Raw genomic sequence first — 16,024 nt, forward strand, 5'->3', positions numbered from 1 at the left:
AAAATTAAATGAGTAGTGTAATATGGGGCCCACATCACGTACGCACTTTTGGAAGAAGGAATTTGAATTCCTTGAGGCAAATCCAATTTGTTGAGGGACCCACAAGGGATGCATGGCCATCAATTATAAAAGGAAGGAATGAGGGAGAAATAGGGGTCTTTTGTCTATTTGAAAATCGAATTTGCCTTAGCTGTTCAGCTGAGCCAATATTTTTCTTTTTAGCACAAGATCTTCCCAAGGAGTGAAGCTCACCCTTACTTTAGTGGCCTTCGAGTGCCAGCCCTAGGAGGGATTCTACTTCATCTCAGTTCGTAGCAGCAACACAAAGTTGAGTTACACTAGCTGTAAGTCGAGTACCAACAACAAGCAGAGTAACAACAATGCAGGGATTGCGCAGTCAAAGCGTGAGGAACTCCGGGAAGTTGGGGAGATAGGAGCATCCTTTCATTATTTTTAGGAGTATAGAGGGTAGCTACAGACAAGTGGGCCACCCTACATGCACCTTTATATTCATCACACGCAGGAGTGTGTCATCTCCTCCATGACTGTGTAATCATTGGAGTGAGACTCTTTGGGGGAACACCATCTGAGGGAGTTTGGAGCTCAGGTCTTGGGAGATCATTTTGAGGGCCATTTAAGGGGGATTGCTATAGTTGGGAGAGCAGACATTGATAGGATTAGTCACAAAAATAGAATTCCAAATTGGATGAGGGTCAAGTTGTGAAGGGTCAACTTTTCAAGGTTGAAACCAAGGGAAACACTTTCTGGGTTTTTGGCAAGGATCACACTCCCAAATTCTTAGAATTTTCTAGGAACTCTAGAGTGGGAAAATAAGGGATGGAATTCAGGCAACCATGTATTTTTGGAGTAGTGCAATTTTCTAGAGGAACTGGATAGTGAAGCCATTGGGCTTACTTGTACTAATTACCTAGTGCTTGTAGCTTGCTTTGTGCAAGCCCAGGGGGACTTACTCCAACTCTTTGTACCACAAGCTGATATTATTAATAAAATCTTGGTGAGTTTGGGGATTTGTAGAAATATTTGGCTCATGTGCATGTGTTTCTAAATTTTCTGTGTTATTCTATTTGTATGTCTTTGTTATCATTGTAAAATTTCCATTAGGAACATTGCAGTGGTATCAAAGCATGATCTTGGCCAGTTGTGAAGTAGTCAGCTAGATCATGGAAGATTTGGGCATGTATGCACTATGATGGGTGAACTATAAACAAACCCTTAGCTTAAGGGAGAGTGAGTATCATTGAGGGAAAAATGACCCTCACCCAATTTGATGGTACAACTAGGAGTTATGTCAGAAAATAGGTTCAAGAATTGGACACATATTTTTGACTAAACCCCATGAGGGATGATCCCTTTGGGTCATGTAAATATCACATCCTACACAGAGTTCACACAAAGGCTTGTGGAGAGATTTGACCGAAAGGACACCAAACCCCCTCAAAGGGAGTGCATAGGACGAGGATAGTTATAGGATGAGAACAAGAGGCATTTCTACTGGTGGAGACATGGCTTTAGATGTCATAAGCTCGAGGAGGAGGTTGAGTAGGAGGACACGCAGGATGGTTAGGGGCACATTGATATACCTAGTGTGGTGTAGGAGTCACCATTGTTAGAGGCCTCTTTGGTAGCTCTAGTTGACACCTTGGTTGAGGGAGTAGAGCATGCAGTAGGATGGCCATCTATTGATGATATTCCAAGAGTTGATGATGTACCTGATGCTATGACCTAATTTCTAGACGATGGACGCCCACAATAAATTGATGAGGTCCTGTAGGCATACCTGTCATTGAGGAGGTACTATAAGAGATAGAGGGGTCTAGAGTGGTGATCGCATTTACAGGGAATAGCCACCCTCCATAGTTTCATCAGTACCGGGATAGCCTTCTAGCGTCGAGAAAGGAGGCCGCGATAGTACGAGAGTCCATTCTACAACAGAACAACGAGTTGGAGGGCATGAGCGCAATTTGTGCCTAGTCCATGGCCAAATTGACTCACGTTGGGGAGTGGTTGGATTCCCTACTGGTGCTGCTAGAGTGCACATTGGAGAGTGAGAGAAATTCACTTTGGTCATACATAGACGAGGCTGGAAACATTGTTAGGTTACCTTTTCCCATTGGACAGAGAGAGATATAGATACCTAGTCTAATTTCATTTGTTGACCAGGATAATGAGATGGCACGACCTGAGTCGCACATGGTGCAACATCTGCATTTTAGGCTTGTTCTATGTGTTGGAGCTCATGCATTCAGTCACCCTCTTGGAGTTAGATGGCGATATATTTTGAGTTGGTACATGGTCAAGAGGGTTGGACACATGGAGATGGAAGTAGTCTAGAGCAAAGCTCGATGGGAGATACCAGACATCGAGGGTACTAGAGGCCCACGTTGGCATTGGGATTCAAGCAGGGCTTCGTATCCAACATCACACATATGGGATTGCTATGGAATTATAGTGAACCAAGTGCTTGAGTGCATGCATTCCTTTGGGGAATTTTCATCAACACTAGTGGCTAGATTGTTTATGAGCAGATTCCATGGGTTGATTTGGCATGTTGGTTGCACATGGGGTTGCAAGATGATTAATGCTCTCTAGTAGGGGATGGTTGGAGGAGGTGGCATAGGTAGGACATCAGACAAGTCATTATATGGGGACAATTTTCTCTCTTTGAGATTTAGGACTCAGGGGTCACCAAGGATCGTCACAACAGAGTTAGAGATAACACCAGATTTAGGGCACTAAAATCTACGAAGATGGATGAGGAGATGCAACTAGATGCATACAGACGTGATTATAGACCATAATACCCAGTTGTGTCTAGGGTTATGCAGCGAGGAGCAGTGGCCTGTAGAGGAGCATAGAGATGCATGGTATTATACCACAGCTTATTCGTTTACACTGTGGGGTAGGAGGAGTGCCTCACACCACATTGAGTACATGCAGGGAGTGACAGGTGTAGTGACAGAGGTGAGACATAAGACGGTACAGGATGGCATAGTCATAGCTCGGGGTATCCAGCTGTGTACATGGGTAGGCCATAGTGTATAGTGGTACATCCAAGAGTACTATGACGATTGGTGATATGTAGGGGAGTATGATGCTCCACAATGAGGCCTTGGAGTGTTGCTTCTAGGGAGACCCATGACCAGAGACACGGGGCATAACTTTGGGTGTGTTGGCATTATGATGCATGTGTTGTACTTGATGGCAAACAACTCATAGAAGATCAACTCACTTATATATATCTAGATGAATCTACGGAAGATATATCAGATGACAATTCTCAGTATGATAAGTCTAAAGGGGGAGATTGTTGGCATTATGAGACAAGTGTTGTCCTTGATGGCAAATCACACAAATGATAAATTATAGTGCAGCAAATTTATTTGATAAATTATAGTGCAACAAAGTTTCCTTCATATAGAGAAAAGTTCATGCACTTTTATGCAGAGAAACGTTTATTCCATGTAGAGAAAAGTTCACGCACTTTTATGCAGAGAAAAGTTTATTCCATGTAGAGAAAAGTTCACGCACTTTTATGCAGAGAAAAGTTTATTCCATGTAGAGAAAAGTTCACGCACTTTTATGCAGAGAAACGTTCATTTCATGTAGAGAAATGTTCACGTACTTTTATGCAGAGAAGAGTTTATTTCATGTAGAAAAATGTTCACGCCCTTTTATGCAGGAAAAAGTTTATTTCATGTAGAGAAAGGTTTACGCACTTTCATGCAGAGAAAAGTTCCCTTCATGCAAGAGAAAAGTTCACGCACTTTCATGGTTGGTTCATGGTATTAGTCCGACAGTTTTTGATCCTATGGTTTTGGCCCGTGGTATTGCATCCAAAAGTGTTGATCTCACGCACTTTCATGGTTGGTTCATGGCATTAGTCCGACAGTTTTTGATCCTATGGTTTTGGTCCATGGTATTGCATCCAAAAGTGTTGATCTCACGCACTTTCATGGTTGGTTCATGGTATTAGTCCAACAGTTTTTTGATCCTATGGTTTTGGGCCATGGTATTGAGAAAGGAATAAGGCTATAAAAGAGGAAGGAGATCATTTGGCAAAGTATCATTTGAATTATTGAATATCTAGATCTGGAATACTGTGATTGGGATATGGTGCAGATCTGGATCTGAGCTAAAGAGGTATCTCACCGGTTGATGGAGAACAAGATCTAAGGATAGATCGGGATCAAATGGTTTGAAATGAACTATCTCTATATAGTTGATTATGCTTATTCTAGATCTGTATACTGACGCTTGTAATGATCTGAACTGGGTATAAGTTAAGTTTGAAATCGCTGCAAGTCATGATTGAATATTTATAGATCTGTACGCAGATTGGCTTTGGTGAAAGCACGTATGTACGCAGGTCTGGTTCATTGTAGTAGCATATACCATTTGAGCTATGATGTTTAATGTTACAGGTGGTTCAGGTTGTTGATGTGTTCTGGTGACTGTTTAATGGTGTCAGTATTCTACATATTCAGTTTGATTGATTTTGTCGATGGATGAGATCTAGTAATGGATCTAATGGACTAGATTGGGTTGCTAATACTCATATTATCCTTGTATATGTATTGATCTGGTGATTGGGTGATTCAGAAGATTGATTGATTATGTGCTTCAATGATATTTAGGGTCCAGTATGAAAATTGGATGAAACGTGGCCTTTTAGATTATGTGTTGTGCTTCAGGTGTATCCAGTCTGAAAATGTATGAAACGTGGTACCCGGAGGAGAGAAGATTGTAGGTCGGAGCCTACGTACTAGTATCTTAGCTAGTACGAGAGCTACGGGGGTGGTAGCTCCCTTCCAGTAGCAGTTGAAAACTTTAGAGCATTATAGCAGGTAGCAGCCAGCGTACTGGTAAATGGATCGGCTAGTACAAGAACTATGGGGGTTGTAGCTCTCTGCAGGTAGAAGCCTGTGTACTGGTATAAGACTGCACCAGTGTAGAAATATTGTAAAAGGATTTTCTTATTAAGAAGAATATTGAGATGACTTGCAGCAGGTGGTTTTCTCCCACATTGGGTTTCCACCTTATATCATGGTGTTCATGTGTGTGGCTTATGTGTGATGATTTGTTCTATTTTACTGCACCTGTTTACTGTTAATATGGTTGATAATGTTCTAATGCACTCATTAAGGATCAACTAACTGAATCATAAGAAGTTGTGGAAGTAGCATATATGAATCTAAATATGGAAATGAAAAAGTTTTATTGATGTGATAATACTGATTCATCCCCCCTCTCAGTATTATTTCCAACAATTGGTATCAGAGCAGGTCCTTTGGTAGAAGCTTGATCACTTGAAGGAGATCCGTGGAACAATGGGAAAGAAGCTTAAGAATAAAGCTCATAAGAAGAAGAATACATCTCAGAAGAACTATGACAGTGGGAGAATCGATTGGGGATTAGGTATAAGAAGCTCTTCAGATTCAGATTCAGATTCAGAATCATTTCAGAATGAAGATGAACTATCAGGTATGAATTTGCTATCCTTTGATGTTCCAGCTATCTATCCATTTGGAAAATATGGAAGTGATAACGAAACAACTGAATGTGCTCTTATGGGTGAGGAAGAAGGATATCAAATAGAAGCAGAATTTAACAGGCTGACAAACAAAATTTGTGAACGAGAAAGACTTTTGAACATAAAGCGTGGTGCCCTCAAAGAAGTTGTTACTAGACAAAAGGCTCAATGAGAGTTATTCAAGGAGAAATATCAAAAGTTGCAGGTTGAAGCAACATCTCTAAGAAATGAAGTCAATGAAAAGAACACAACCATCAAGAAACTCAGAGATAGATCCAGTTACTATGAAAGTCTTGAAGCCACGATCCTCTCTCTAAAGGAAGATCTTGAAGAATCAAAGAAGTAGAATAAAGATCTAGTCCAAGATATTGAAAAACAGGGAAACGAAGTTATCAGCTTAAAATCTCAGCTAGAATGTGCCTTCAGAATTCATCAAATGCAACATGATCTGAATGAAGAACAGGAAAAGGAGATTCTCAAGCTAAAGCATCAGTTGGAAGAAGAAAGGAAAGCTGAAGAAGACATGAAGAAGAACTATCTAGAAAAAGAAGAACAACTTCAGGTTGAGGTAAATATCTTGAAAAATAAATTAGAAGAAAAGGATAAGCTCTTACGTTTTCAAGATAGTACTAAAGTCTTGGATGATATTCTTAATAATCAAAGATCTCCTGCTATCAAAACTGGTCTTGGATTTCATGAATCTGTTGAAGGTGAATCTAGTTCACAAGGTGAGGCAAGGAACTCTGAGAAATCTAAAATGATCAACAAGGAGATAAGAGAGATGAAAGGTCAATCTCATCATCAACCAAGGAAAGAAATTCTTCAAAGAAAATCTTTTATCCTCCTATGAATAATGTTGAATGTTATGTATGTCATAACCTTGGACATGTTGCAGCCAGATGTAGAAGAAGAAGGGTTTAAGATCATCAAACAAACAGATCATCTCAGTTAAGGTACTTTAATGGATATTGCTTTGCTTGCAATATGTTTCGTCACAAAGCTTCTAATTGCTACAAAAGGAATATGAAACATGTAAGATGTTATGCATGTAACAAGCTTGGACATATAGCAAAGGAATGCAGGAACAAAGCACATACATCACACCAAAAGGAGAAAACATCATCACACTTGAAGATATGGAAGAAAACGAAAGTTTAGTCAGAAAGTGGCGGCACAACAGATTATACAGACATAACAGAGGGAGCCGGAAGTGTAAAACTTCAATCTCCTACGCAAGCTTGATAAAGGGAAGTTGCATATATATGCGAATTTGTTACTGCACAGTCGCGTATATGATTGTTTGAAGAAAGGCAGTAAGGACAGATTCAAGAAAAGGATCAGTTTTGCTCTAATTGATAATGGTTGCATTTTGCTAATGATGTGTGGATATGATGGCTAGAAGTATTTTGGTTCTAACTTGATATTGTTGATGTCTTGATACTTCTTATTAATACTGACAGATGGCACAGGTTTAGGGGGAGCATATGCTCTTAATGCATTGTTGGCATTATGGTTAATAGTCCTTGGTGATGATGCTTATATGGATAAATGATTCATCTTGATATGATATGGTTATGAGTTGTTCAGATGATTCTTGGGGTTACATAGTTGATATTTAGATCAGATTTGTGGTTGATTCTCTAATGGTGCTTACATGGTGATCTTCATAAGGATAAGGAGAAGTACATAGCTTGAATTAACATCTTCTTTACTTGATGATGAGTCACTCATATGCTGTTGTCGTCATATGCATAAAGATCATATATTACAGTTATGATGCAGGATTCCTATTGTTCTTGGCACATATATGGATGAGGATTGTTGGCTGGATACATGGATGATTATTCAGTGTTTCATTTTTGGAGACATGATGATGATGAGTTCTTACCTATATGATGATAGGTTGTTATATTCCCAATTGATGATACTTGGTTCATGCAAATCTGGATGGCTATGGTATTTCTATCATATGATAGAATGTGAATGTTTCTATATATACAGAATTCTGTTAGCTGATACAGGCATACCTTGATGATTCATGCACTAATACAAGTAGTTGTTGACAGATACTATGGTGCAGATCATACAATGTCATTGCTGATGTTTATCATGATCTTATTTAGGTGTTTGGTCTCTATATAAATGTCATGTATATCATTCGATGTAAAGGTCATATCAAGGCTCATGATGTAATAGTGTGTCTCTATCTTTTGTAGTCATTTGATGAGATCTCTTTAGGTCATGTAACGGCCTATGTCGGTTTCCCCACTATGCCTGGGATGAATGATTTTATTCTCTTATGTTATCTGTAAACTTTTGGTATATCACCATTGTGATGCGAGATAGATGCATGTATGAGTCTTTGGTGATAAGAAGGTCATTTATGATGTATAGAGTCATGAACTTCTTGTAGAACATATTTTTGCAGACCTTGCTTAACAGTCAGGGGGAGCATGAACAAGCATATTTCAGCAGAGCAGAGATTTCAGCATGTTCTCAGAAAAAGCATGGACAGATTGGTGCACCATGGCATATACAAAGGGGGAGATCATTCAGAGATTTCAAAAGGTACTCAGGGGGAGTATGAACAGTGGAATGCCTTTCTAGGAAATAGAATATCTTGGTTCGCCCTTTGCCCTTGATGTCAAAGGGGGAGAGTGATTTGGTATTGTTGCCATCAAGTCCAAATGGGGAGATTGTTGGCATTATGATGCATGTGTTGTACTTGATGGAAAAAAACTCATAGAAGATCAACTCACTTATATATATCTAGATGAATCTACGGAAGAGATATCAGATGACAATTCGCAGTATGACAAGTCCAAAGGGGGAGATTGTTGGCATTATGAGACAAGTGTTGTCCTTGATGGCAAATCACACAAATGATAAATTATAGTGCAGCAAATTTATTTGATAAATTATAGTGCAACAAAGTTTCCTTCATATAGAGAAAAGTTCACGCACTTTTATGCAGAGAAAATTTTATTCCATGTAGAGAAAAGTTCACGCACTTTTATGCAGAGAAACGTTTATTCCATGTAGAGAAAAGTTCACGCACTTTTATGCAGAGAAAATTTTATTCCATGTAGAGAAAAGTTCACACACTTTTATACAGAGAAGAGTTTATTTCATGTAGAGAAAACTTCACGCACTTTTATGCAAAGAAGAGTTTATTTCATGTAGAAAAATGTTCATGCCCTTTTATGCAGGAAAAAGTTTATTTCATGTAGAGAAAAGTTTACGCACTTTCATGCAGAGAAACGTTCCCTTCATGCAAGAGAAAAGTTCATGCACTTTCATGGTTGGTTCATGGTATTAGTCCGACAATTTTTTATCCTATGGTTTTGGCCCGTGGTATTGCATCCAAAAGTGTTGATCTCACGCACTTTCATGGTTGGTTCATGGTATTACTCCGACAGTTTTTGATCCTATGGTTTTGGTCCGTGGTATTGCATCCAAAAGTGTTGATCTCACGCACTTTCATGGTTGGTTCATGGTATTAGTCCAATAGTTTTTTGATCCTATGGTTTTGGACCGTGGTATTAAGAAAGGACTAAGGCTATAAATGAGGAAGGAGATCATTTGGCAAAGTATCATCTGAATTATTGAATATCTAGATCTGGAATACTGTGATTGGGTTATGCTGCAGATCTAGATCTGAGCTAAAGAGGGATCTCACCGGTTGATGGAGAACAAGATCTAAGGATAGATCGGGATCAAATGGTTTCAAAATGAACTATCTCTATATAGTTGATTATGCTTATTCTAAATCTGTATACTGACGCTTGTAATGATCTGAACTGGGTATAAGTTAAGTTTGAAATCGCTGCAAGTCATGATTGAATATTTATAGATTTGTACGTGGGTTGGCTTTGGCGAAAGCACGTATATATGCAGGTTTGGTTCATTGTAGTAGCATATACCATTTGAGCTATGATGTTTAATGTTACAGGTGGTTCGGGTTGTTGATGTGTTCTGATGATTGTTTAATGGTGTCAGTATTCTACATATTCAGTTTGATTCATTATGTTGATGGATGAGCTCTAGTAAAGGATCTAATGGACTAGATCGGGTTGCTAACATTCATATTATCCTTGTATATGTATTGATCTGGTGATTGGGTGATTTAAAAGATTGATTGATTATGTGCTTCAATGATATTTATGGGTCCAGTATGAAAATTGGATGAAACATGGCCTTTCAGATTATGTGTTGTGCTTCAGGTGTATCCAGTCTGAAAATGTATGAAACGTGGTACCCGGAGGAGAGAAGATTGTAGGCCGGTGCCTATGTACTAGTATCTTAGCTAGTACAAGAGCTACGGGGGTGGTAGGTCCCTTCCAGTAGCAGTTGAAAACTTTGGAGCATTGTAGCAGGTAGCAGCCTACGTACTAGTAAATGGATCGGCTAGTACAAGAGCTATGGGGGTTGTAGCTCTCTGTAGGTAGAAGCCTGCGTACTGGTATAAGACTGCACCAGTACAGAAATATTGTAAAAGGATTTTCTTATTAAGAAGAAGAGTGAGATGACTTGCAGCAGGTGGTTTTCTCCCACATTGGGTTTCCACCTTATATCATGGTGTTCATGTGTGTGGCTTGTGTGATGATTTTTTCTATTTTACGGCACCTGTTTACTGTTAATATTGTTGATAATGTTCTAATGCACTCATTAAGGATCAACTAACTGAATCATAAGAAGTTGTGGAAGTAGCATATATGAATTTGAATATAGAAATGAAAAAGTTTTATTGATGTGATAATACTGATTCACCCCCCCCCCCTCTCAGTATTATTTCCAACAGGGTGTACTTGACCCAAGATCGACAGGGACACAAATGAGAGACACTTGATAGTATCAGTGGGAAATTACATGACCGACCTTGCTCTACATACCTCACGAGTGTAGTCAATTTTTCTTTTAACTTTTTGCACTCTAGGAATGAACAACGGGGGACGAGGAGCTCACCCGAGATATTTGGATGACACTTAGTGCACTAGGGAAGGGACTTCTCAGCAATGGCACTAATCTGGTGCATCAGTTGATAGACAGAAGTTAGGGGATGAGGTGATCATCTGTAGGGTGGCATATCATTCATCACCGAGCCTACGTCTGGGGAGCTAGTGACGAGGGACACGTGTCTCACTCTTTTTTCAGGGCATGACCATGCATGAATAAGGCATATCATGTATATCCGAGGTAGTTTTCTAGTGGGTATCCAGTCTTCAGACACTGTATTGGGACTTTACCGAGGGTGCAGATGGCATACTTAGTGGTGATGATTAGATGGAGTAGGACAGATCTGCATACACTGAGGCGGTCATGGGAATCAGGCATCTATCTATTGGCTACATTCAACAGGTATTTATTTGGCACATGTGGTTTCCATTAGTCATTAGTACTACGTACTGGCAGGCACAAGATAGTTTGGCATGCATCAGATTAGTTCATGATATATGGAGCCTATATATTGATTACATGAAGGGACGAGAGACGAGGCATGGATGGATTCTAACACTTGTCAAAGCTATATTGCAGTATGTCTAGATATGGGATCTAGGGATTTAGTTGCTTGATAGAGAACTTTGTCTCGTGGTGAGCGCAGTCATGGTAGGGAGTGATGTAGTTCACTCTTGGGCTGATAAAAGGGGGTTTTGTGAGGCCTTCATCATATGGCGAGGTAGTCTTTCCCTATTGCTACATATGTTCAAGGTTAGCTTTTGATGGGTAGGATTTGGCATCGTGGAGATACCTGAGCAAGATGTATTTGGCCTTTATCCGTATTTCACCATCAGGTTCCTGGAGAGAAGGATACAATACAGGAACGATGGGCAGTCAGTCGTAATTAGAGTAGCGTAGCATTGGCATGGTGGCATATTTTTTAGATTAGCATGGGACCCTGGTATCGAGCAAATCATTTATGATAGGATGGTGCATGAATTCAAGGTGACTCAGTGGTACATTTGGGACCCCGGTATTGTGTGCAGTGACTATTTGGGTTAGCTGATTGAGAGGGTGCTTGTTTAGGCATTGCTTGAGGACAAACAATTTTTGGTGGGGAGGACTATAATGTCCCTAGTTAACTTAATTTTTTTAAGAAGAATTCCCACTTTTGCAATTTGGGCATTAGGAATGTTTTGGAATGAAAACTTAGGAAAAGTGGGTTGAGGGAGTCCCTACTCAATTTTTGGGAGAAATGGACGCCACCAAAATTAGAGAAAAAGAAAGTTAAATGAGTAGTGGAATATGGGGCCCACATGAAGTACGCACTTGGGGAAGGAGGAATTCAAATTCCATGAGGCAAATCGAATTGGTCTAGGGACCCACAAGGGATTCATGGCCAACAGTTATAAAAGGAAGGAATGAGGGAGCAATAGGGGTCTTTTGTCTATTTGAAAATTGAATTTGCCTTAGTTATTCAGCTGAGCCCATATTGTGTTTTTTAGCAAAAGAGATTCCCAAGGAGTGAAGCTCACCCTTGCCTCGATGGACTTCGAGTGCCAGCCCTAGGAAAAATTCTACTTCATCTCAGTTTGTGGGGGCAATAGGGAGTTGAGTTACAACAATTGTAAGTCGAGTACCAATAGGAGGGGGAGTAACAACAATGCAGGGATTGCATAGTCATAGCATGAGGCACTATAGGAAGCTAGGGATATAGGAGCATACTTTCATCATTTTCAATATTATAGAGGGTAGCTACAGACAAGAGGCCCATCCTACACACAACTCTGTTTTCATCACACGTAGGACGGTGTCATCTCCTCTATGACTGTAGAGGCATTGGAGTGAGACTCTTTGCGAGAGCACCATGCGGGGAAGTTTAGAGCCAGGGTGTTGGGAGATCATTTGGAGGGCCATTTGAAGAGAATTTTCGGAGTTGGGAGAGCAAAGATTGACAGGATCAGTCACACCAACAAAATTCGAAATTAGATGAGGGCCAAGTTGTGAAGGGCCAATTTTTGAAGGTTGGAACAAAGGGAAACCCTTTTTGGGTTTTCCTTGGTTTTTGGCAAGGATCACACTCCCAAATTCCTAGGATATTCTGGGCACTCTAGAGAGGGAAAATAAGGGATCGAAGTTAGGTAAAAGTGTAGTTTTCTTGAGGAAATGGATATTGCAGCCATTGGGCTTACTTGTTCTCATCACCTAGTGCTTATAGCTTGCCTTATGGAAGCCTAGGTGCGCTTACTCTAACTCTTTTTACCACAAGATGATATCATTAATAAAATCTTGGTCGGTTTAGGGATTTGCGGAAATTTCTGGTTCATGTGCATGTGTTTTTTAAAATTTTTGTTATTATATTTGCATGTCTTTGTTATCATTGTAAAATTTCCATTAGGAATATTATAGGAAAGTTTATCGGAAGGTTTATTTCTTTCCCTCTAAACGTGATGACATGAAATAGAGCCAAATTGTGATTTTAATAGTAGAACATCATCCAATAGGTTCTGTAGTGTGTGTACATGACAAGTAGATTGCTGATTGAATCAATTAATGATGAGTTTGGAATCTCCAAAAATATGTAGCTGTCTGCATCCCTTTTCTATTGAGAAAGAAATAAGGTGTCTAAGACTGATAAACTTTGGAAAGTTATTAGTTACTCTTCCAAGGCCCAATTTTAATTTGAAATGCTCTTCCTCATTAAGATATAATATCCCTCCACCCCCACAACCATCGTGTTGTGCAGATCCGTCAAAATATGCCCAGGGGGGAGTTTTGTCAATAGTCTCTATAGTGATGGTCTTGTTTTTTTTGCAGTCTTCCTCAGGTATCATATGATAAAGAGTAGATATATTTGCAGAGACCACTGTCGGGTTTGGATCTATACCATGAAATATAGTTGAGCTCCTACAAAGCCAAACACCCCATCATATGAGCAGAGGGAGGTTTTGGAGCTTGGAGGGGATAACTCGACTCCACCAAGCTTGCGAGGCTGAAATGATGTTTTGACCAGTCCAGGCTATGTAGATGTCGAGCATATGCATTAGATGATGGCAAAATTCTATGATGATAGGGCAATGAAGGAAAATATGGTCAATACTTTCTTGAACATTTTCACACAATGCTCACCAAGAGGCACCATAGAAAGATATTTTATGTTGGTTGCCACCTGTGGGTTCTTTGTTTCATATGATACACCACATAAATAGCTTTACCTTGGGAGGGATTTTCAGTTTCCATATGGGATTTCACCACCAAGACAAATCTAGTGGTTTATGATCATCATATATGAAGGAATATCTGTCCTTAGGTGTGTACCTGTTAGAAAATACTAGGGGGGGGGGGGGTGAATCAGTATTTCTTAGCAATTAGCATATTTAAATCTTTTCAGAGCATTAGTTAATCTTCAATTATCATTAATGTTTATTCAGTAACAACAGTGAATAAAAGAACACACGAGGCATAAACGTTTTAGGTGACAAACCCCCTTCAGGTCAAAAACTACCGAACACTTTTCTAATAATTCTTTAATCTTCAACTCCAATTTAAAAGAAAGCTCCAACTTCCTAGAATCTACAAAAGAATTCTTCTCGAGCTCCCACTAGATGGATGCTCCAATGCCCGAGATTCTTTAGTATTCAACTAAACGGATGCCCCTACGCCCAATGAGCTACAACTCACCCTAGCACTACCCTACCACCCTTAACTTTTCACAGACTTGAACCTGTTGGTGACTGCATGCACCAACCCAACATCATCCTACCACCTTGAAGTTTTCACAGACTTGAACCTGTTGGTTACTTCATGCACCAGCCTAGCACCACCCTACCACCCTATAGAAGAATAAAAGAAGAATGGACTCCCATACCAGGGAAAATGGTCCACTTTACAATGATATATAATGATGTAGAAGAAAAAGACACACTAGACCATAACCCCTATTGTGACACAACCACCTAATGATGATTCTAGACCTCTCGACACCGCCTCTTCAAATCTTGGGAGATAGACACTTGTACAACTTTTACGAAGATGCTTTTACAATGACTCTATACAATGATACTTTTACAATTTCTGTATGCAGTGCTGCCCACTTGAAGTTTTCATGTGGTGAACTTGTTACTGCTTTTCTGCACCTTTATTACGGCTCTTGTCATGCTACCTTTCTTATTCTTCAGAACATTAGATTATGCATTGATTCTTCTCTTGATGAATATAAAATACCTACAAAAAGTCTTCAAGGAAATCCCCAGGAGATGATAATTGCAAAACGTACCTCATCATCCAGAGCATATGTCAGTGATAAACAAAAACAACAAATTAGAATACAAAGAACCTAATGCAATTAAGAGATTAACATGCATATAGAGAAGATACTTACCTGTAGCATACCTCTGCTACATGATTTTTCTGCACCTTGCTCTTTGCTACCCTAGAAAGTCTAGTCCTTTGCACCCTTTGACAACACTTGATCTAGTTTTTCTTGCCTTCTAGGAGCACAATATTTATGTTGGAAATACTGAGAGGGGTGTGAATCAGTATTTCTTTTCAATTGTTATTTTTTCCAGTAAAAACATTTATATTCAGAACACAAGATGAAGAACAAGAATAAATTCTTTCATTAATATAATCTTCGCAATAAAATAGTTACAATATATATATGTGTGTGTGTGTGTGTGTGTGTGTGTGTGTGTATGTATATAGATATATATGGTTCCAATATGTTGCCAAGCACCAACTTGGAATTTTGTGAGGCTCCAACCTCCAGAGTACCAACTCTGTTTTGTCAAGGCACCACCCTTAGACTTAGGAGCACCAACTCCCAGGACACCAATCCTTCCAGTTCTGAGGCACCAACCTCAAGGGCTCCAACCCTCTATTGTCAAGGCACCAACCTTGGATATAGGAGTACCAACTCCAAGGACACCAATCCTTCCACTACTAAGGCACCAACGCCAAGGGCTCCAACCCTCTATTGTCAAGTCATGTTTGATAGTAATGTTCTACTCCCAAAACTCTTCTTTACTGAATTCTATCTATTTACAGCTTCACTATAGTCTCCATGCTTTAGAATCAATGGAAATTAGTCTTCATATGAGGAAGTCTTTACAACTCTTCGTATTGTCCACACAGAGTCTGCAAAAGTTATCTCATGATGATATCAAATAGCCATCATGATCTCTGTTAATGTTTCCACACAGCTTTAGTGAGTCTACTATTAGCTGCACTAAGCTTTGCACAAGAACCAACTCTCTTTTTCAAGCCTCTGTTCTACTAGTCATAGTAAATGCTTCAGGCGTGACTACTTCTCACTGTTCTCTTACTTCCCAGAAACAAAATCACATATGCTTCAATGCTGGTGCTGGCTACTATTCCCTTCAAGCGATATCAAATCAAAATTTATTTATCTTTTCACAAAATTATTGTTCAGAATGCATTATGTACCTGATCAATTTGTCACAGGTCCGAGTCTTTCACAAGGTAACATGATCAATAGAGTTGGTCATTTGTCGGTTTCCTCCTATCCTGCTAGGC

This window comes from Pinus tabuliformis, chromosome 3_2, assembly GCF_031772625.1.
Source record: "Pinus tabuliformis cultivar Carrire ecotype Pingquan chromosome 3_2, CPIR1, whole genome shotgun sequence".
NCBI classification, from domain to species: Eukaryota; Viridiplantae; Streptophyta; class Pinopsida; order Pinales; family Pinaceae; genus Pinus; species Pinus tabuliformis.